At 38.0% G+C, this 20,872-nt stretch overlaps 5 non-coding genes across 5 annotated transcripts; all 5 read right to left on the bottom strand.

Annotated features, from left to right (window-relative positions):
- Window positions 1-17,488: 17,488 nt before the first annotated feature.
- Window positions 17,489-17,560, bottom strand: TRNAC-GCA (transfer RNA cysteine (anticodon GCA)). Its single transcript has one exon. It is a non-coding gene; the product is annotated as a tRNA-Cys (tRNA).
- A 314-nt stretch (window positions 17,561-17,874) lies between these two features.
- TRNAC-GCA (transfer RNA cysteine (anticodon GCA)) lies at window positions 17,875-17,946 on the bottom strand. Its single transcript has one exon. It is a non-coding gene; the product is annotated as a tRNA-Cys (tRNA).
- A 58-nt stretch (window positions 17,947-18,004) lies between these two features.
- TRNAC-GCA (transfer RNA cysteine (anticodon GCA)) lies at window positions 18,005-18,076 on the bottom strand. The gene has a single exon. It is a non-coding gene; the product is annotated as a tRNA-Cys (tRNA).
- Window positions 18,077-18,523: 447 nt separating this feature from the next.
- TRNAS-GCU (transfer RNA serine (anticodon GCU)) lies at window positions 18,524-18,595 on the bottom strand. Its single transcript has one exon. It is a non-coding gene; the product is annotated as a tRNA-Ser (tRNA).
- A 58-nt stretch (window positions 18,596-18,653) lies between these two features.
- On the bottom strand, window positions 18,654-18,725 carry TRNAC-GCA (transfer RNA cysteine (anticodon GCA)). Its single transcript has one exon. It is a non-coding gene; the product is annotated as a tRNA-Cys (tRNA).
- Between the last annotated feature and the right edge of the window lie 2,147 nt (window positions 18,726-20,872).

The following is a 20,872-nucleotide window of genomic DNA, read 5'->3' as shown; positions in this document are numbered from 1 at the left end:
TTTGCATTCTGAGCTGAACTCAAAATAACACAATTGAATTTCGCCTCTGCCCTTTCATTAAATATCTAAGCCCACAGATTGAACTGAATTATAGCACTGACCTTTAAAATATGTTCAATTATTAAAAAGAGTTTTTAAAATCTGTCATCTCTGAAAACATCTCTTCCTACCTGACCCTTTTAAATAGCTTGATTAAGTCATTATCAGTCACTTTTAAGTCTCTTTTTGCTTACAGTTTCATTTAATTAATAGTCACTGTTTCAAGCAAATCTAAATCTATGTTTGTGTGTGCCCTTCAGTATTTGTTTAGATCTAGGTGCTATGTAACGCTTCTTTAAAGAGTCTTACCTTCTCAATAAAATAAAATTATGCACACTCTAAATCTGATCATTTATGATTCTGTATAATCCTTTAATTTGATTAATCTGGTCCTGAATAATCCTATAATTTGATTAATCTGGACCTAAATAATCCTATAATTTGATTAATATGGTCCTCTTTAATCCTTAAATTTGATTAATCTGGTCCTGTATATTCCTGTAATATCATTACTCTGGTCCTGTATAATACAATTTGATTAATCTGGTCCTGTATATTCCTATAATATCATTAATCTGGTCCTGTATATTCCTATAATATCATTAATCTGGTTCTGTTTAATACTATAATTCGATTAATCTGGTCCTGTTTAATACTATAATTCGATTAATCTGGTCCTGTATAATCCTTAAAATTTGATTAATCTGGTCCTGTATTATCCTATAATTTGATTAATCTAATCCTGTATAATCTTATAATTTGATTAAACTGGTCCTGTATAATCTTATAATTTGATAAATCTGGTCCTGTATATCTTATAATTTGATAAATCTGGTCCTGTGTAATCCTATAATTTGATAAACCTGGTCCTGCATAATCCTGTAATTTGATTAATCTGGTCCTGTATATTCCTATAATTTGATTAATCTGGTCCTGTATAATCCTTTGATTTGATTAATCTGGTCCTGTATAATCCTTTAATTTGATTAATATGGGGCTGTATAATCCTATAATTTGATTAATCTGGTCCTGTATAATCCTTTGATTTGATTAATCTGGTCCTGTATAATCCTTTAATTTGATTAATATGGGGCTGTATAATCCTATAATTTGATTAATCTGGTCCTGTATAATCTTATAATTTGATTAAACTGGTCCTGCATAATCGTATAATTTGATTAATCTGGTCCTGTATAATCCTTTAACTTGATTAATCTCGTCCTGTGTAATCTTATAATTTGAATAATCTGGTCCTGTATTATCCTATAATTTGATTAATCTGGTCCTGTATAGTCCAATAATTTGATAAATCTGGTCCTGCATAATCCTTTAATTTGATTAATCTGGGCTTCTATAATCCTATAATTCGATTAATCTGCTCCTGTATAATCCTATAATTTATTAATCTGGTCCTATATAATGCTATAATTTTGCGAAGAGAATACTATTTGTTGTATTAAAAATTCCCTAAAATAGTTGAGAGCATGAATTGCAGTTTAGTATGGGCGAGAAATCTTGATCGAGAGCGGCGATAAGGCGCATTGCTATAAATTAAGAAATGGAATAGTAGTAACGTTCGTGATGCTTTCATACTTTTTGAAAGCTCGACACATAAGAAGGGGCCCTTATTGACGGGCTGCGGGCGGGCCCAACAAACGTCGTTACGCCACTGTTTCTCAGACGAAATATGAAAAAGACTTTTATTCTTTTAACCATCGTGAAGAACCCGGTAAGTACCCTTTAACAATTTTTGGTATTTTTAAGCGTTTATATTAACGCCCTTGTAATATTATATTTAAGTTGCATGTCTTTCATTATTAGTATTTTTAAGTAATTTTAATTGTTAACTATCGTAAGGAGGTAGTAAAAGTGATTACTTAGAGACTATGATTAAATTATTTTTCTTGGCCAATCTCAATAACCTCTATTACTTCAATATAGTGATTTGAAATTACCGCAATTGTTAAAAATGGTAATTTACCCTGTAAATTACCGGTAAATTACTGATTGAAATTTTGGAATAACAAAAATTACCGTTCAGTCGGTAATTTATGGTATTTTATATTTTCACAGGCTTATTACCGCGGTATTTTTACCGGTAAATTGCCATTTTAAAATTACGGTGAGATGTAAATCGGTAATTTATGCGGTATTTGGTAAATTCTCGGTAATTTCCCGTCCCTAAATTACAGACTCACATCTCTATCCATGACGTAGCACAGGTTTTCCTCTGCGTCATGGGTCCTCTTTTAAAAGCCCCAATTTTTGGTTACATACAGTTTAGGACCACCATGCTTTATTTTACTTCTATCGAAAGGAATATCCCCAGTTTACAAGATTCTGTTTTGATAAAAAAATATAACAAAAAAAGGGAATACATTTACACATCTACAAATTTATACATAATTGTGGTTATTTTGAACTCTTAGTTATTTATGATTTTAGTTAATTTTAAATATTATTTTACATTTAAAGATTTTAATTTAGAAAGGTATACGTGCCCCCTATTCTGAATTTGCTTTACCAAATTCTCCCGTTAACTCCTTTAAAGGGATGTACAATCCGTTATGTATGGGCGGGGCCTATATGAAACTTATCTTCCATCAAATATAGCTCTACTGAGCATGCGTGAAGTTCGTAGCATTATCAGTGCATTGGGAATGGGCATTACCGTAGAAACAGACGTTCAAGCAGACGACAGCCTAATCACTACTCCAGGAAATAGTAACACTACTACTAAAAAATATAGTTCTTGAGTCTTATAGACACGCCCATACATAACGGATTGTACATCCCTTTAACACTTATTGTCCCCGGGCCCTTTTGCAAAATAACTCGAATAATGGGATAGTTTTTAAGTAACCGCACCTGTATCATCAAATTGAATGATTCAAAGAAAGGAGGTGAAACCCTCAAACGCACGTTGACTTTGCAAGGTCAGAAAAACTCAGAGAAAGGGATCAGGATAGCTTGGAGGAGGGAAGTTTGATATATTGGGGCCACCCGTGGCTGTTTGAAAATCCCAGCATGCTTTTCAAGGATGAGCATCATTGAGTGCAGTGACCTCTTGGGGGAAATATAGAGTAATGTATGGCAACGTCATAACCCTCTTACCTTAGTGATATCCCTCCTTCCAGGGGCAAATAATATTCTCTCTTACAACATAGCCGACTTGTATTAATAAAGGCCTATAGGTGATCCTCGGTTTTTTTTCTGATATCGGCAATGGCCGTCGTGATCTGCCGCCGCTAGATGTCGTTCTTAGGGGGAAAATTTTGTGGCGGGAACTTCAAAATGAATGGAAAAGCCAGTAGGAGAAAGCTTACTTTTTGCCTTGAGGTTGGGGTTTTTTCTTTTTTTTTTTTGAATAAAGTAAGGCAGTTTATTTTGAAGTAATACATTTACTTGATAACAATATATTTGTCTTTATCTCATTTAAAGTGCGTTTAGAAAAGTATGTTTTCTACTTTTCTATCACAGTACAATGTAATATTTTCAAAATAAGTGTTTTGATTAGTACCTAACATATGAAATTTTTTGAATCACATTACAACTTTGCATATTTTCGGGGGATCATTAGGGGTTTGACAGGCTTATCTAACATAATATCACATAAATTAATATATACATATCACAGTAGGATTGAAAAAGTTTAGTAACTTATTGCGTTAATGCATACACCTTAAATATTTTGGCGAGGTAGAAACGTTAAGGGTTCTTTGACAAAATCAGACACGAATCCTACGATGATTTATAATTTGTAATTTAATGTACTTTTGATTTGCAATTATAACTTTTTATTTGAGGTTCATGTAATTTGGCCAACCCTGTGAATATGCCTATATTTACCAAAACATTACTGGGGTATTTTAGGGCAAGGAATGGGGGTGGATACGAAATCTGAGAGAAATACGCCCCTTAACTGCGGAAACGATTGGGTCTGGTGGGACGCTGAAAATGAGGGAGGAATAGGTATATATTAATTTATGTGATATTATGTTAGATAAGCTTGTCAAACTCCTAATGATCAACTATGCCAAAGATTTAAGTGACGTTGAAGCAACAGTCAAAACGTACAAATAAAAACCCTTACCCCGAAAATATGCAAAGTTGTAATGTGATTCAAAACATTTCATGTGTTAGGTACTAATCAAAACACTTATTTTGAAAATATTACATTGTACTGAGATAGAAAACTAGAAAACATACTTTTCTAAACGCACTTTAAATGAGATAAAGACAAATATATTGTTATCAAGTAAATGTATTACTTCAAAATAAACTGCCTTACTTTATTCAAAAAAAAAAAAGAAAAAACCCCAACCTCAAGGCAAAAAGTAAGCTTTCTCCTACTGGCTTTTCCATTCATTTTGAAGTTCCCGCCACAAAATTTTCCCCCTAAGAACGACATCTAGCGGCGGCAGATCAAGACGGCCATTGCCAATATCAGAAAAAAAACCGAGGATCACCTATAGGCCTTTATTAATACAAGTCGGCTATGTTGTAAGAGAGAATATTATTTGCCCCTGGAAGGGGGGATATCACTAAGGTAAGAGGGTTATGACGTTGCCATACATTACTCTATATTTCCCCCAAGAGGTCACTGCACTCAATGATGCTCATCCTTGAAAAGCATGCTGGGATTTTCAAACAGCCACGGGTGGCCCCAATATATCAAACTTCCCTCCTCCAAGCTATCCTGATCCCTTTCTCTGAGTTTTTCTGACCTTGCAAAGTCAACGTGCGTTTGAGGGTTTCACCTCCTTTCTTTGAATCATTCAATTTGATGATACAGGTGCGGTTACTTAAAAACTATCCCATTATTCGAGTTATTTTGCAAAAGGGCCCGGGGACAATAAGTGTTAAAGGAGTTAACGGGAGAATTTGGTAAAGCAAATTCAGAATAGGGGGCACGTATACCTTTCTAAATTAAAATCTTTAAATGTAAAATAATATTTAAAATTAACTAAAATCATAAATAACTAAGAGTTCAAAATAACCACAATTATGTATAAATTTGTAGATGTGTAAATGTATTCCCTTTTTTTGTTATATTTTTTTATCAAAACAGAATCTTGTAAACTGGGGATATTCCTTTCGATAGAAGTAAAATAAAGCATGGTGGTCCTAAACTGTATGTAACCAAAAATTGGGGCTTTTAAAAGAGGACCCATGACGCAGAGGAAAACCTGTGCTACGTCATGGATAGAGATGTGAGTCTGTAATTTAGGGACGGGAAATTACCGAGAATTTACCAAATACCGCATAAATTACCGATTTACATCTCACCGTAATTTTAAAATGGCAATTTACCGGTAAAAATACCGCGGTAATAAGCCTGTGAAAATATAAAATACCATAAATTACCGACTGAACGGTAATTTTTGTTATTCCAAAATTTCAATCAGTAATTTACCGGTAATTTACAGGGTAAATTACCATTTTTAACAATTGCGGTAATTTCAAATCACTATATTGAAGTAATAGAGGTTATTGAGATTGGCCAAGAAAAATAATTTAATCATAATCTATAAGTAATCACTTTTACTACCTCCTTACGATAGTTAACAACTAAAATTACTTAAAAATACTAATAATGAAAAACATGCAACTTAAATATAATATTACAAGGGCGTTAATTTAAACGCTTAAAAATACCAAAAATTGTTAAAGGGTACTTACCGGGTTCTTCACGATGGTTAAAAGAATAAAAGTCTTTTTCATATTTCGTCTGAGAAACAGTGGCGTAACGACGTTTGTTGGGCCCGCCCGCAGCCCGTCAATAAGGGCCCCTTCTTATGTGTCGAGCTTTCAAAAAGTATGAAAGCATCACGAACGTTACTACTATTCCATTTCTTAATTTATAGCAATGCGCCTTATCGCCGCTCTCGATCAAGATTTCTCGCCCATACTAAACTGCAATTCATGCTCTCAACTATTTTAGGGAATTTTTAATACAACAAATAGTATTCTCTTCGCAAAATTATAGCATTATATAGGACCAGATTAATAAATTATAGGATTATACAGGAGCAGATTAATCGAATTATAGGATTTTAGAAGCCCAGATTAATCAAATTAAAGGATTATGCAGGACCAGATTTATCAAATTATTGGACTATACAGGACCAGATTAATCAAATTATAGGATAATACAGGACCAGATTATTCAAATTATAAGATTACACAGGACGAGATTAATCAAGTTAAAGGATTATACAGGACCAGATTAATCAAATTATACGATTATGCAGGACCAGTTTAATCAAATTATAAGATTATACAGGACCAGATTAATCAAATTATAGGATTATACAGCCCCATATTAATCAAATTAAAGGATTATACAGGACCAGATTAATCAAATCAAAGGATTATACAGGACCAGATTAATCAAATTATAGGATTATACAGCCCCATATTAATCAAATTAAAGGATTATACAGGACCAGATTAATCAAATCAAAGGATTATACAGGACCAGATTAATCAAATTATAGGAATATACAGGACCAGATTAATCAAATTACAGGATTATGCAGGACCAGATTTATCAAATTATAGGATTACACAGGACCAGATTTATCAAATTATAAGATATACAGGACCAGATTTATCAAATTATAAGATTATACAGGACCAGTTTAATCAAATTATAAGATTATACAGGATTAGATTAATCAAATTATAGGATAATACAGGACCAGATTAATCAAATTTTAAGGATTATACAGGACCAGATTAATCGAATTATAGTATTAAACAGGACCAGATTAATCGAATTATAGTATTAAACAGAACCAGATTAATGATATTATAGGAATATACAGGACCAGATTAATGATATTATAGGAATATACAGGACCAGATTAATCAAATTGTATTATACAGGACCAGAGTAATGATATTACAGGAATATACAGGACCAGATTAATCAAATTTAAGGATTAAAGAGGACCATATTAATCAAATTTAAGGATTAAAGAGGACCATATTAATCAAATTATAGGATTATTTAGGTCCAGATTAATCAAATTATAGGATTATTCAGGACCAGATTAATCAAATTAAAGGATTATACAGAATCATAAATGATCAGATTTAGAGTGTGCATAATTTTATTTTATTGAGAAGGTAAGACTCTTTAAAGAAGCGTTACATAGCACCTAGATCTAAACAAATACTGAAGGGCACACACAAACATAGATTTAGATTTGCTTGAAACAGTGACTATTAATTAAATGAAACTGTAAGCAAAAAGAGACTTAAAAGTGACTGATAATGACTTAATCAAGCTATTTAAAAGGGTCAGGTAGGAAGAGATGTTTTCAGAGATGACAGATTTTAAAAACTCTTTTTAATAATTGAACATATTTTAAAGGTCAGTGCTATAATTCAGTTCAATCTGTGGGCTTAGATATTTAATGAAAGGGCAGAGGCGAAATTCAATTGTGTTATTTTGAGTTCAGCTCAGAATGCAAAGTAATTGTCATCATTTCATAATACCTTAAAAAAGCGTATAAATTCAATTATGTGAGAATTGACGATAAAAAATTCCTTAGCGAGCGAAGCGAGGTCCGCGATTTTTTAATCTCACCATTCTGACCAAATGAGATATCACTAATTCTGCGTTTAAAACGTGATACAGCGGGGATCATAAATAATCTTTTGAAATCACTAAATTATAGGACTTTATTAGACGATTTATAAAATTGTAGGGCTCTTTATAAAATATGGGACAATCAGTCTTTAAGGAAAATTTCGAAAGGGCCCCCAAAAGCCATGGGCCCGCCCGCAGTTGCGGGCTCTGCTCCCCTGTAGTTACGCCACTGCTGAGAAACTGGAACCTTTGTTTTTAAGCGCGAACAAAACGGTTTGGTTGGTTTAATTTTACGCGCACACACACGACGGAGCAACTCTAACATTGCCGGATTATTATTTAATATCGAGGCAACCGGTGTTCGTTATTAACGGACTAGATGATGGTGCTCTAGCGCTGATGGACAACAGACGTGCCGGAATTGAAAACGGCCGGAGCCGCCGGACTTGGTAGTTGTAAAGTGGCGGGACGAGGGGTGTTAAGGTGCCATGCCGGATCTCGGTCAGGTAACGCCGATCGGTTAGGGTTCTCGGGTATCAGGAACTGTTTTTTCAAGTAGGCCCAGGCCAGGCCAGGATTTTAGGTCTCCTCGTGGTCTTTCTTCCATACAGCTCCAACTGCGAGTTCGTTATAGTCAGTGAGTCTCTGCTCGTGCGTCCGCTCCGTTCGCCAGCTCTTACCAAGTGTGACCAACAATGGGGCTCACGACCCTTTTATAGAATTTCCTTGACTTCAGGTAACATTGTGAGGACCAATCATCATGCGTCTTTTTGAGCTCTTCGCGAGAAAGAGGGACCAATCATCTTCTGTCTTTTGCCAGTCTTCTTGAAAGGGTCAGGATCTCTTTTTACGCGCACGTGTTTGCACTTTTTCAAATCGTGTAACCGGTTTTGTTTCTTACAGTTAAGTCGACTAATATAATACGATAGCACTTGAAATACAATAGCAAGCAATACACTATAGACTAATGGCACCCCATAGAGCTTAATACAGTCGAAGGCAGAGGGCTGCCATTACCCTATGGCCTGGTCAGCCTCAATATTTTCCATTATATTCATTCGGGGTAGGGGTTTTATAGAACTATTACTAGGTCGGATGTCTCTTGTCACCACCAAATATACATAGTCATCCTAGTTAGCCCTAAGGTGACTCTGCACGGTCAGTCACCTTACTGCGTTTCCCGCCCAGCAGAAACAAAAGGGATTTCTGGAAAATCTATGTCACTTGGAGGGTCAAGGTTTAACAACACATGTTTACCAAGGGGTATTTTTATTGAGCCCCAAGAGGCAAGAAAACATCTAAAGCCCAGGTGGTCTAAATAATTCCTTACATTTATTAATTTTAAAGGGAAGATTACTTTTTATCAAAATTCGTCGTTACAATTTATCTTGAAAGAATTTTTAATATGCATGAATTTAGACTAAACCCAACATGAATGCTATAAAATATACCAATACAGCTAATTGCACCCCCATGTATCCCATGCTAACTTCTACGCGAGTTTTGTGGGCTGGGCTTGAGAACTAGCTTTCACACGTCATAAAATAAGGACTTGGAAGTACTACGTCACGCAACATTACTCTAGCTTTCACTCATGCTATAAAATAAATCAAGAGGGGGTCGGAAATAGCTTCTACTCTACAAAAACAATACCAGAATTGCGACAGGGGTGGAGCTAACCCTAATTGCCAAGTCCTAATTCGGGCGCCTTTCTAACAACGATTTCTTTTGTTTACAGCAACGTGAGGTTGGGAGCACGTGCTAGTTTTATCGCGCAGGGTAAAATTCGTCAAATTATGATTAGTCTCGCTTTTCCTACAGATACAAAACTCGTCTAAAGAAGATGAGAAAATGGCATTTAACTGTATCTATTCCTGAAATTACTAAATTTTAGAGCGAAATAGACAAATTAGTTTATTACAAACGGAGAAACCAACACACAGGGGCGAGGCGGCCATTGAGGTATCCTCCCTCTCGCCAAGAAGCTCCGCCAGAGGCAGTGCGAGTTGGTTAGCTTCCCGCGTGTACAAGAACGCGGGCTCCGTCTGGCGTTGCATATTGGCGCAAGGAAAGAATACCCCAATGGCGGTCTCGCCCCTGCGCGTTGTTTTCTCTGTTTGTAATAAACCAATTTAATTTCATTTTAAACATGTGATACTATACTTGCGGACCTATTTAATAGGTTCCTCTCTGTTACAAAATGGACTCTTGTAAAGAGAAGTAAATAAATATTCATTCATTCAATTTGTCTTAGGTGTTGCCAAAGAACAAACACACTTAAGGGTCATATTAATAAAATACTTAAACATCTTACTTTAACAATTAGAAACCTAAATTAAAAACCATTATTATGATTATAAAGAAACCATTGGCGATACTTATGAACTCGACAAATGTTATAAAATGTAACAATAAAAATACGGTTTGGGTCGGTAATTGTCCTGTTGTCTTTGTCCAAAGAGTAAAGGCAACTAGGCAAGACGATAATCCAAGCAGTGAGGATTTTGACCCTTTTATCCCTTTCTCTGACCTTTTTGACCTCACGTTCTAAATCCACGTGCGTAAACGGATTTAACCTATAAGTACTTTGACCATGGAAAAACTAGAGTGTATTCAATAAAAACTACACAATGGAGAAGGTTTAGCAATTCTGCGTTAAAGCTCAAGGGAGGAATCGGGAAAGATGAACTTCGAATAGGGGTCAAGGGTTAGTTTTTTTAAAACTGGGTTGGGTTGGGCGGTGTTTTTTTTTCTTTTTTTAGCTTTTATCTGTATGAACTTCTTTCAAGCACGGTCCACGCCCCACGGAGAATATATTGTAAGAGCAGTAGCGTCGCTAGGGTTTGAAACTTTGGGGGCCAACCTTTTCTAAAGTTACTATGCGAAATGAACAACTAAAGTTGGTATAGTTGGTTCATGCAAAGAGAGTATAAAGAGGTTCATGGTAATATGTGTAGACCTTTATAACTATTATTCGCATTATAAAGATATACAAACTTTTATTGATAAAGAGTACGGAACCGAATTTAAAGACCATGTGAAAGAAAAACATATTAATTACGGGTCGAAATTTTAACTCTTTTTGTTGTTGCATGTTATCTTTAAAATTATTTGTATAGAATTAAGCCAACAACCTTTGAACTTGTCAAAAATAAAAATACCCAAAACGTGGACTAGGTTCGGAGAGAAATAGGAAAAAGTGAAAGATCTATTGAATAGCAAAAAAATAACCTCTCGGAAAGGTCACTGTAGCACTAGCGAACCTGAGAGGGGCGTAACCGACAATAATAGAAACCGTGAAACTCTGCCGAAAATGGTTAGGACTTGGTTCCAGAGATAGGAGCGTAAACAAGATGACCCAAAGGCTGGGCTCATGATAATAGTATCCACATCGTACTTAACAGGCCTACAGAAAATTTGCGTGAATAGCCCCTCGATGCGCTACTTTTAACTGTTCAAAAGTCACTACCCGTAATTCTAACTTCAATTTATTTACTTCTGTTGCAATTATATTAGTGCAACACAAACAGAAACCTTGAGTGAGTAGCCCCTCGATGCGAAGCCTATAACAGCGCAATACTTGCTTCAATAAATTTACTTCTGTTGTAATTATAATAGTGCGACACAAACAGAGGGTAGCCTCTCGATGTGCTACCTTTAACAGTGGTAAATTGATTACCCGTATTCCTTAAAGTACAATAATAGTAATAGTATGACACAAACACAAAAGTTGAGTAAGTAGCCCCACGATGCGTAGCCTTTAACTATTACCCGTAACGCACACCTAACCCTTAATAGAAGTACAGAAAATCAGAGTGATTAGCCCCTCGATTCCTTACTCCAAAAAAATGATTACCCGTAATCCTTCGATAAATTTACTTATGTTATAGTTGTAATATCCAGGGTTCCACAGGCTAGTATATACTTTCTAATCCTTTTAAATTTCTTCTCGATTTCTGGAGAAATAGACCAATTCGAATATTACATGCAGAGAAAAAAACTTCCAGGGGCAAGCCGCCATTCTGAATAATTTCCCTCACGCCTGGAGACATCGCTAGAGGCATGACCGGGCTTGCTAGCCTCTAACACGCAGTGAGCTTGGGCTGCCCTCTAGTGGTGTTTCGTGGCGGGAGAGAAATTATTCAGAATGGCGGCTTGCCCCTGGAAGTTTGTTTCTCTGCATGTAATATTCGAATTGGTCTATACACCAAACTAAATAATAAACATCACCTAAGTGGCGCACTCTTGTAAGCCAAGCTTCCGGGCGGCAAAGTTTGAGGAAATACGACACATGTCGGCGATCCTACCCTATAGGTGCCGGCTGTCCCGTGTCCGCCGGAGGTGACTTACCCCAATTCCACCTTCCGTCACCTCCCAAGTAAACCTCATTCCTTCCCTGCTTATACACATACGACCTAGCGGTCCCCGTCAGTGCTGGGCCGCGTAGGGTCTCCCGCTCAATTCTTCCTGGTGCTAAAGGCCTAACGGCTAAGCACTAGTGTTAGTAGGTGGTAAAAAAAAAAAAAAAAAAAAAACATCACCTAAGAATAACGTCAGTACATACTTGCTTTTGCTTTTAAAATTCCCTCGATTTCTTTGAATTAAAACTTCCAGAAGGGTTAACAACCAACGAACCTAGCCCGGAAATAGGCCTAGTGGGAGAAAATCTAAAACTTGGAACAAAGTATAGTTTTCTTTAAATAAATTAGGAGCGTTAAGATAGAAAAAATATAATCTTTCGCCACTTGATAATTAGCTCTCCAAAAAAACCCGTAAAATTAGTTCCAAAATTAAACGCTAATGATTAAATATTCATGCGCGTAAGCTCTGGACGGTCCAAGCATCTCCGGTAATCTAAGTTGGCCATGCCCTGGCTCTGGACAAAAGTCCACTTTAAAAATTAAATGCTTGGTGGTCTACTGGCCCTGTGGTCTCTTAATTAATTAAAAACCTTCCAAGGTTTGAACATTTCAAGTGACCAATGTCCAGTTTATTTAATTAAAGTGCTTGAACTCTACTGGCCAAATGGACAGTTAAATAAAAACATCCTTATTTAAACTTTAGCCTTTACCAATACTTTTCATCTTGTTGTTGAGAATCTAGGGCTTGATAAGCCTTACAGCTCCTTACAAGGGATGTTAAACTAACCAGATTTTTAGGAATTTCTTAAGTTCTAATTTAAATCGGGGAGGGGACGGCAGGGAGACCAAGTCACAAAATAGGAAGATGGACTGCAAACCCGCTTGCAGTCAATTCTCGCTCGTCGTTCTCGAACTAGCTCTCAGTGCTATGTTCACACTTGCACGGGAACCGGTTGAAAACTCGTCTGCCCAACCAGTTTTGAAACACTCTCTAATGGTAGTTCGGCGCGATTTCCAACTGCCTCGGTTCACACTCTAAGACGATTCTGTTATTGCTGTCTGCTTATCATTTCGTTGGTGCTGTCTGCTAAGGCCGGAGAAAATACACTTAATACTAGTCTCATCCCAGGTGAAATATCCCTGAAAACTACAAACTAGCTTCCAAAGCCGCTTTAAGTTGGTTCGCGAAGCAACTTCAAGAAACCGCGATTGTAATTAGCTTCTCGAGTATCAGTTTTGTTCACACCTAACTTTGGAAGCGATTTGAGTCGCTTCGAACCGGTTTCGCATGTAAGTGTGAACGTGGCTTAATCTAGTCTAGCACTACAAAGTATAGGAAGTGCCATTCTTATGGAACATATCTTATAAACATATGTTAATAAAAACAAAATGGTACTTACAACTGTCGCCAACCTAAAGGCTGGTTGACTCACTTGGGGAAATGTAATAGACTGCATGCCTTTCGATAGCCTCCTAGGTGCTAAATAAACACTACGGATTACGCCAATACTGTTCAATACTGAATTTAATACAATTACTTCCTCAGTTAATCCTTAATCGGGCACTTATTTCTTTGAAACGTTCTTTTGACAAAAGCACAATCAGGGATAGATTTAATTTTAGAAGTAGGAATGGAGAACAGAGTAATCTGGGCGCGCGTCAAAGTCCCGGACCCCCTTCCCCGGGAGGGGGGGAGTAAGAAAGAAGAGGCGGGTCATGGCGACAGAGGTAGAATGGAATTACGTATTTTTCGCCGTCCCCGTCAGCAACGTCATCAAAACGTAGTTGAAGTGAGCCAATAAGATAATTTAAACTTTTCTTTACGTGTTGGAGGGAGGGGGCTCTATACTGGGCTATGAGTCGGACTGAAGTAAATACTAACCGTTCTCCATTCCTACTTCTAAAATTAAATCTATCCCTGCCACAATTAAGGAATTTTAACTATTCTTAGAAATGGAAAGGAAAAACAAGAAACGCTAACAAAGGGAAAGCTCTGGTCATGGTCCACATAAGGACCCATTTGGCTTTCGGCGCTTGCCTCTGGTAGAGAGCAACCGGCTCATTAATAATCTAAGCTTTTTGTCTGTGAAGGGATTTCCACACTAAGCCTGTGGCTTATTTACAGGTGGGTCCCTTTACAATGCATAGGAGGGTGGTGGCTAGCCCCTATGCCACAGCTAACGTACAGCGCCCTATACTAACTGTTACCGTTAACCTCTGCAAGTTTTGATGGAAAGGAGAAACCGGGTTAGTCCGCGGAGGAAAACTCCTTTAAACAAGTGGGGAGAGAACTTGCAAACTCTACGCAGAAGGATTTGTTCCCAGATTTTCACCCGGTGCCACAGTCCGGGATCGAACCCGGGATCCTCTTGCTGCGAGGCGAAAGCGCTAACCGCTACGCCACCCCACAAATTGATACCTTATGTAATGTAAAATTAATTAAATTAATTAAGTTAATTTGTATCGAAGCTTTAAACAAGGCTTTGGCGCAAAAAAACGAGGGGCCCGTTGTTTAAGTTACAAACCATAAATAAAGCGTTATCCAGACTAACATTTGAGCAAATTTCAAATATAATGCCACAATATTTGTTAGGAAATGTAAAATCATTCGCGGTAAATTTTGGAGAATATTTGCGTAAGAAACTGAACATATATTAAGTGAGTTTTTTTATTGTTTAAGATGTTATTGCAACAACTGAACAATATTTCGCATTCGAATAACATTAACGTCTGTGTATTTAACGATTTATATGAAATGTCTGGACAATAAAATTGTGCACGGTCTATGGACTCAACATCAACTTTTTTGTTGTGCCAAAAATATATTAAATATAATTGAATAAATCATGTCGAATATAAAAAAATATATAAAAATCAATATATTTGCCCAATATAGTTTTAAGATTTTTTCTAAATATTGCGTATTCATCATCATGATGGGTTTTTTCCGCTCAAACCTGTATTTTTACCCGTTTAACTTGGTGCTTTCATCAGAAGGGAATAAGAGAGAAGGGACACACTTTATATCTCCATAATGCTTTACACTCGTAACAACAGTCTTACTAACCTCAAATCAACTACCCTTCACTGATTGGCTATCTAACTTCTGCCTTAGCTGCGACGTCACATAAGAAGGTGACGTCTCGGTTGACGAATAAAAAGTAGTTTTGTTTACAACTTTACTGCGCAATTAATTTAGATACACGGGTATTGAAAACATACCAAAATCAGATAATTTGAAGGTAATAAATAGATGAAAACTAATTATTCTGAATTAATATTAAAAAATACAAATTAGTTTCAATAAAATACATACTTGAGGTTATAATTACACAAGAACGAAACATCGACAGCCCTAAGCCTTTGGAGAATGAAAATCTAGCAGACAAATAGGCCGCCTGAGGCTGATACCGCGGAGAACTTAAAGAACTATATTTGCAGTAAATTGGTTAAAAGCTGTGTACTTGCGCAAAGTTTTCGCGGTTTTCTTGAGGTTGGTCGGACTCTCGTTACCAAAGAAGGCTCTAATGTCTCCCTTCTCTCTTATTCCCTTCTGCTTTCATGGATAAGCAAGCACGAAGAAAACATTCGACGCTCCTACATTTTGTAATACTCACGTTTATAAGTACCTATACTAGCTGTTACCCGCGGCGTCGTAAGCGTGTAATAAGAACTTCCATCAAAATGAGAAGATTTTACTGATGACTAATATTTTTGTAGCGCCCTAGGAAGCGAAGGTACTCGGTGTTGCCCGACAGCCCGTCGGGACATTTTTTATTTCTTTTCACGCGGACATTATTCCATAAAGAAGGGTTTTTAAGTTTTTGCCCGCCATTTAAAAGATGGCAACAAATCGAACCCGAAAGACCATTCAGCCCGTCTATAGGTTAAAGGAAACCAGCGCACAAAATATTTGCAAAATCGGTTGAAACGCGCGGACTTTGTTGCATAGAGAAGCTTTTTTTACATTTCTGGGAGCCATTTATTAAAGGGTATGAGAATCTACAATTTCATATCATATTTTAGCACGAAAGTGGTATTATATTACACTTTTAAGTCTCTACTTTCAAAATATAAAGTTTTTAATATAATTGAACCAAAGTTTCTATTTTTAAAATCCATTGGAAAATCACGAAAACTCAGCTTCGATATATAAATTATTTTGTCTTGTCAGCTTGTTTGGTTGGTTTATGACATCACACGGGCAAACCTATACAAGCGAGCGCGAGCGAGAGCTATACCAGTCTCGTGCTCTGTCTATGCTTTGATAGCGGAGAGAGTGGCACCATCTCGCGTGCGTGACGTCAAAAACAAGAAAACGCTGTTGCCTTTCTTAAAAACTTTTAAAAAGTGGATTTTAAATAATTTCATTGAAGCATTTTCAAATGCATATTGCCAAATAACTAGAAATCGGAGAATTAAAAGCTTGATATTTCTGAATTCACAGTAATTAATTCTATCTTTTGCTATATAAATCAGAGGTTTTTCAAACGAAGCTTCTCATACCCTTTAAGATGGCGGCGGATTTTAAAAATCTTTCTTAGTACGCGCCTACTTTATAATTTTACACGGAATTTTATTCCGGTAAAATTTAAGAAAGGGCACCAAACCCCTGTCCCTGTCCTTGTCCCTGTCCCTGTGCCGGACGCGTCCGCGAAACGAACGAGAGAGAGAGGGAAAACGAACGCGAACGATGAGAGAGAGATCGCTAGCGTACACGATGGCGATACGTAGAGGGAAACCAAAGAGGAGGGAAATATTTCCCTCCTCTTTGGGGAAACGAAGCGAGCTCCGCATAGAGAGAGAACTGCCTGCCTGGTATATTAGTGAGAGGGGGAAGAGGGAGAGGGGGCATCCCGCTCGGAGAAGAGAGAGAGGAAATAAAGGTAGTTGAAATCTCGCGGGCTATTTGAGTGAAGGGAAACAAGATGAAAATTTTCGTGCACTACTGAATATAATAGATTAATACAAATGCAGACTGAAGGAACAGATATTATATAAAAAAGGACTTGGTTTGCCCAAGCCTAAAAAACAAAACGATAAGAGTTTTTTCCAGTTGACTGAAGCGCGGATATTTTATTTTTCTATATAATTTTAAAGACAATCCGTATTTTACTACTCTTTAGAATTTAATTCAATCTCCTGATTTTACTGGTAATGGATTTATTTCCTATCAATTATTTGAAATAAAAAATTACTTATCTCAGATTTTTCATGATAAAATTTCACGAAAATGGAATTGTTGAAAAATCTGAGATAAGTAATTTTTATTTCAATTAATTTATAGGAAATAAATCCATTACCAGTAAAATCAGGAGATTGAATTAAATTCTAAAGAGTAGTAAAATACGGATTGTCTTTAAAATTATATAGAAAAATAAAATATCCGCGCTTCAGTCAACTGGAAAAAACTCTTATCGTTTTGTTTTTTAGCTTGGGCAAACCAAGTCCTTTTTTATATAATAAACGGAATGATCCGTGCTTTTACAGGGGGAACTTGGGTTTGAACCAAGGACCTCTCGATCTGCAGTCGAATGCTCTACCACTGAGCTATTCCCCCTTGTTCAAGGCCCCAAAGTCGATTTAACTAAAATAAACATGATCCGTTCTTTTACAAGGGGAACTTGGGTTTGAACGAAGGACCTCTCGATCTGCAGTTGAATGCTCTACCACTGAGCTATTCCCCTTTGTTCAAGGCCGTTATGTCGATTTAACTAAAATAAACGGAATGATCCGTGCTGTTACAGGGGGAACTTGGGTTTGAACCAAGGACCTGTCGATCTGCAGTCGAATGCTCTACCACTGAGCTATTCCCCTTGTTCATAGCCGTAATGTCGATTTAACTAAAATAAACGGAATGATCCGTGCTTTTACAGGGGGAACTTGGGTTTGAACCAAGAACCTCTCGATCTGCAGTCGAATGCTCTACCACTGAGCTATTCCCCCTTGTTCAAGGCCGTTATGTCGATTTAACTAAAATAAACGGAATGATCCGTGCTGTTACAGGGGGAACTTGGGTTTGAACCAAGGACCTCTCGATCTGCAGTCGAATGCTCTACCACTGAGCTATTCCCCCTTTTTCAGAACCGTAATGTCGATTTAACCAAAATAAACGAAATGATCCGTGCTGTTACAGGGGGAACTCGGGTTTGAACCAAGAACCTCTCGATCTGCAGTCGAATGCTCTACCACTGAGATATTCCCCCTTGTTCAAGGCCCCAATGTCGATTTAACTAAAATAAACGTAATGATCCGTGCTGTTACAGGGGGAACTTGGGTTTGAACCAAGGACCTGTCGATCTGCAGTCGAATGCTCTACCACTTAGCTATTCCCCCTTGTAAAAGGCCGTAATGTCGGTTTAACTAAAATAAACGGAATGATCCGTGCTATTAAAGGGGGAACTCCGGTTTGAACCAAGGACCTCTCGATCAGCAGCCGAATGCTCTACCACTGAGCTATTCCCTTTTGTTCAGAGCCGTTATGTCGATTTAACTAAAATAAACGGAATGATTTGTGCAGTTACAGGGGAACTCGCGTTTGAACGAAGGACCTCTCGATCAGCAGTCGAATGCTCTACCACTGAGCTATTCCCCCTTGTTCAAGGCCGTTATATCGATTTAACTAAAATAAACGAAATGATCCGTGCTGTTACAGGGGGAACTCGGGTTTGAACCAAGGACCTCTCGATCTGCAGTCGAATGCTCTACCACTGAGCTATTCCCCTTGTTCATAGCCGTAATGTCGATTTAACTAAAATAAACGGAATGATCCGTGCTTTTACAGGGGGAACTTGGGTTTGAAAGAAGGACCTCTCGATCTGCAGTCGAATGCTGTACAACTGAGCTAGTCCCCCTTGTTCAGAACCGTAATGTCGATTTAACCAAAATAAACGAAATGATCCGTGCTGTTACAGGGGGAACTCGGGTTTAAACCAAGGACCTCTCGATCTGCAGTCGAAGGCTCTACCACTGAGCTATTACCCCTTGTTCAAGGCCCCAAAGTCGATTTAACTAAAATAAACGGAATGATCCGTGCTGTTACAGGGGGAACTCGGGTTTGAACCAAGGACCTCTCGATCTGCAGTCGAATGCTCTACCACTTAGCTATTCCCCCTTGTAAAAGGCCGTAATGTCGGTTTAACTAAAATAAACGGAATGATCCGTGCTATTACAGGGGGAACTCCGGTTTGAACCAAGGACCTCTCGATCTGCAGTCGAATGCTCTACCACTGAGCTATTCCCTTTGTTCAGAGCCGTAATGTCGATTTAACTAAAATAAACTGAATGATCCGTGCAGTTACAGGGGAACTCGCGTTTGAACGAAGGACCTCTCGATCTGCAGTCGAATGCTCTACCACTGAGCTATTCCCCCTTGTTCCAGGCCGTTATATCGATTTAACTAAAATAAACGAAATGATCCGTGCTGTTACAGGGGGAACTCGGGTTTGAACCAAGGACCTCTCGATCTGCAGTCGAATGCTCTACCACTGAGCTATTACCCCTTGTTCAAGGCCCCAAGGTCGATTTAACTAAAATAAACGGAATGATCCGTGCTGTTACAGGGGGAATTCGGGTTTTTAACGAAGGACATCTCGATCTGCAGTAAATGCTCTACCACTGAGCTATTCCCCCTTGTTCAGAACCGTAATGTCGATTTAACCAAAATAAACGAAATGATCCGTGCTGTTACAGGGGGAACTCGGGTTTAAACCAAGGAGCTCTCGATCTGCAGTCGAATGCTCTACCACTGAGCTATTACCCCTTGTTCAAGGCCCCAAAGTCGATTTAACTAAAATAAACGGAATGATCCGTGCTATTACAGGGGGAACTCCGGTTTGAACCAAGGACCTCTCGATCTGCAGTCGAATGCTCTACCACTGAGCTATTCCCTTTGTTCAGAGCCGTAATGTCGATTTAACTAAAATAAACGAAATGATCCGTGCTGTTACAGGGGGAACTCGGGTTTGAACCAAGGACCTCTCGATCTGCAGTCGAATGCTCTACCACTGAGCTATTACCCCTTGTTCAAGGCCCCAAGGTCGATTTAACTAAAATAAACGGAATGATCCGTGCTGTTACAGGGGGAATTCGGGTTTTTAACGAAGGACCTCTCGATCTGCAGTAAATGCTCTACCACTGAGCTATTCCCCCTTGTTCAGAACCGTAATGTCGATTTAACCAAAATAAACGAAATGATCCGTGCTGTTACAGGGGGAACTCGGGTTTAAACCAAGGACCTCTCGATCTGCAGTCGAATGCTCTACCACTGAGCTATTACCCCTTGTTCAAGGCCCCAAAGTCGATTTAACTAAAATAAACGGAATGATCCGTGCTTTTACAGGGGGAACTTGGGTTTGAACCAAAGACCTCTCGATCTGCAGTCGAATGCGCTACCACTGAGCTATTCCCCCTTGTTCAAGGCCCCAAAGTCGATTTAACTAAAATAAACATGATCCGTTCTTTTACAAGGGGAACTTGGGTTTGAACGAAGGACCTCTCGATCTGCAGTTGAATGCTCTACCACTGAGCTATTCCCCTTTGTTCAAGGCCGTTATATCGATTTAACTAAAATAAACGAAATGATCCGTGCTGTTACAGGGGGAACTCGGGTTTAAACCAAGGACCTCTCGATCTGCAGTCGAAGGCTCTACCACTGAGCTATTACCCCTTGTTCAAGGCCCCAAAGTAGATTTAACTAAAATAAACGGAATGATCCGTGCTTTTACAGGGGGAACTTGGGTTTGAAAGAAGGACCTCTCGATCTGCAGTCGAATGCTGTACAACTGAGCTAGTCCCCCTTGTTCAGAACCGTAATGTCGATTTAACCAAAATAAACGAAATGATCCGTGCTGTTACAGGGGGAACTCGGGTT

Source organism: Phalangium opilio, unplaced genomic scaffold (assembly GCF_054372755.1).
Source record: "Phalangium opilio isolate 3A_F unplaced genomic scaffold, DU_Popi_V2 ptg000230l_1, whole genome shotgun sequence".
NCBI classification, from domain to species: Eukaryota; Metazoa; Arthropoda; class Arachnida; order Opiliones; family Phalangiidae; genus Phalangium; species Phalangium opilio.
This window is presented reverse-complemented; position numbering and strand designations above follow the sequence as displayed.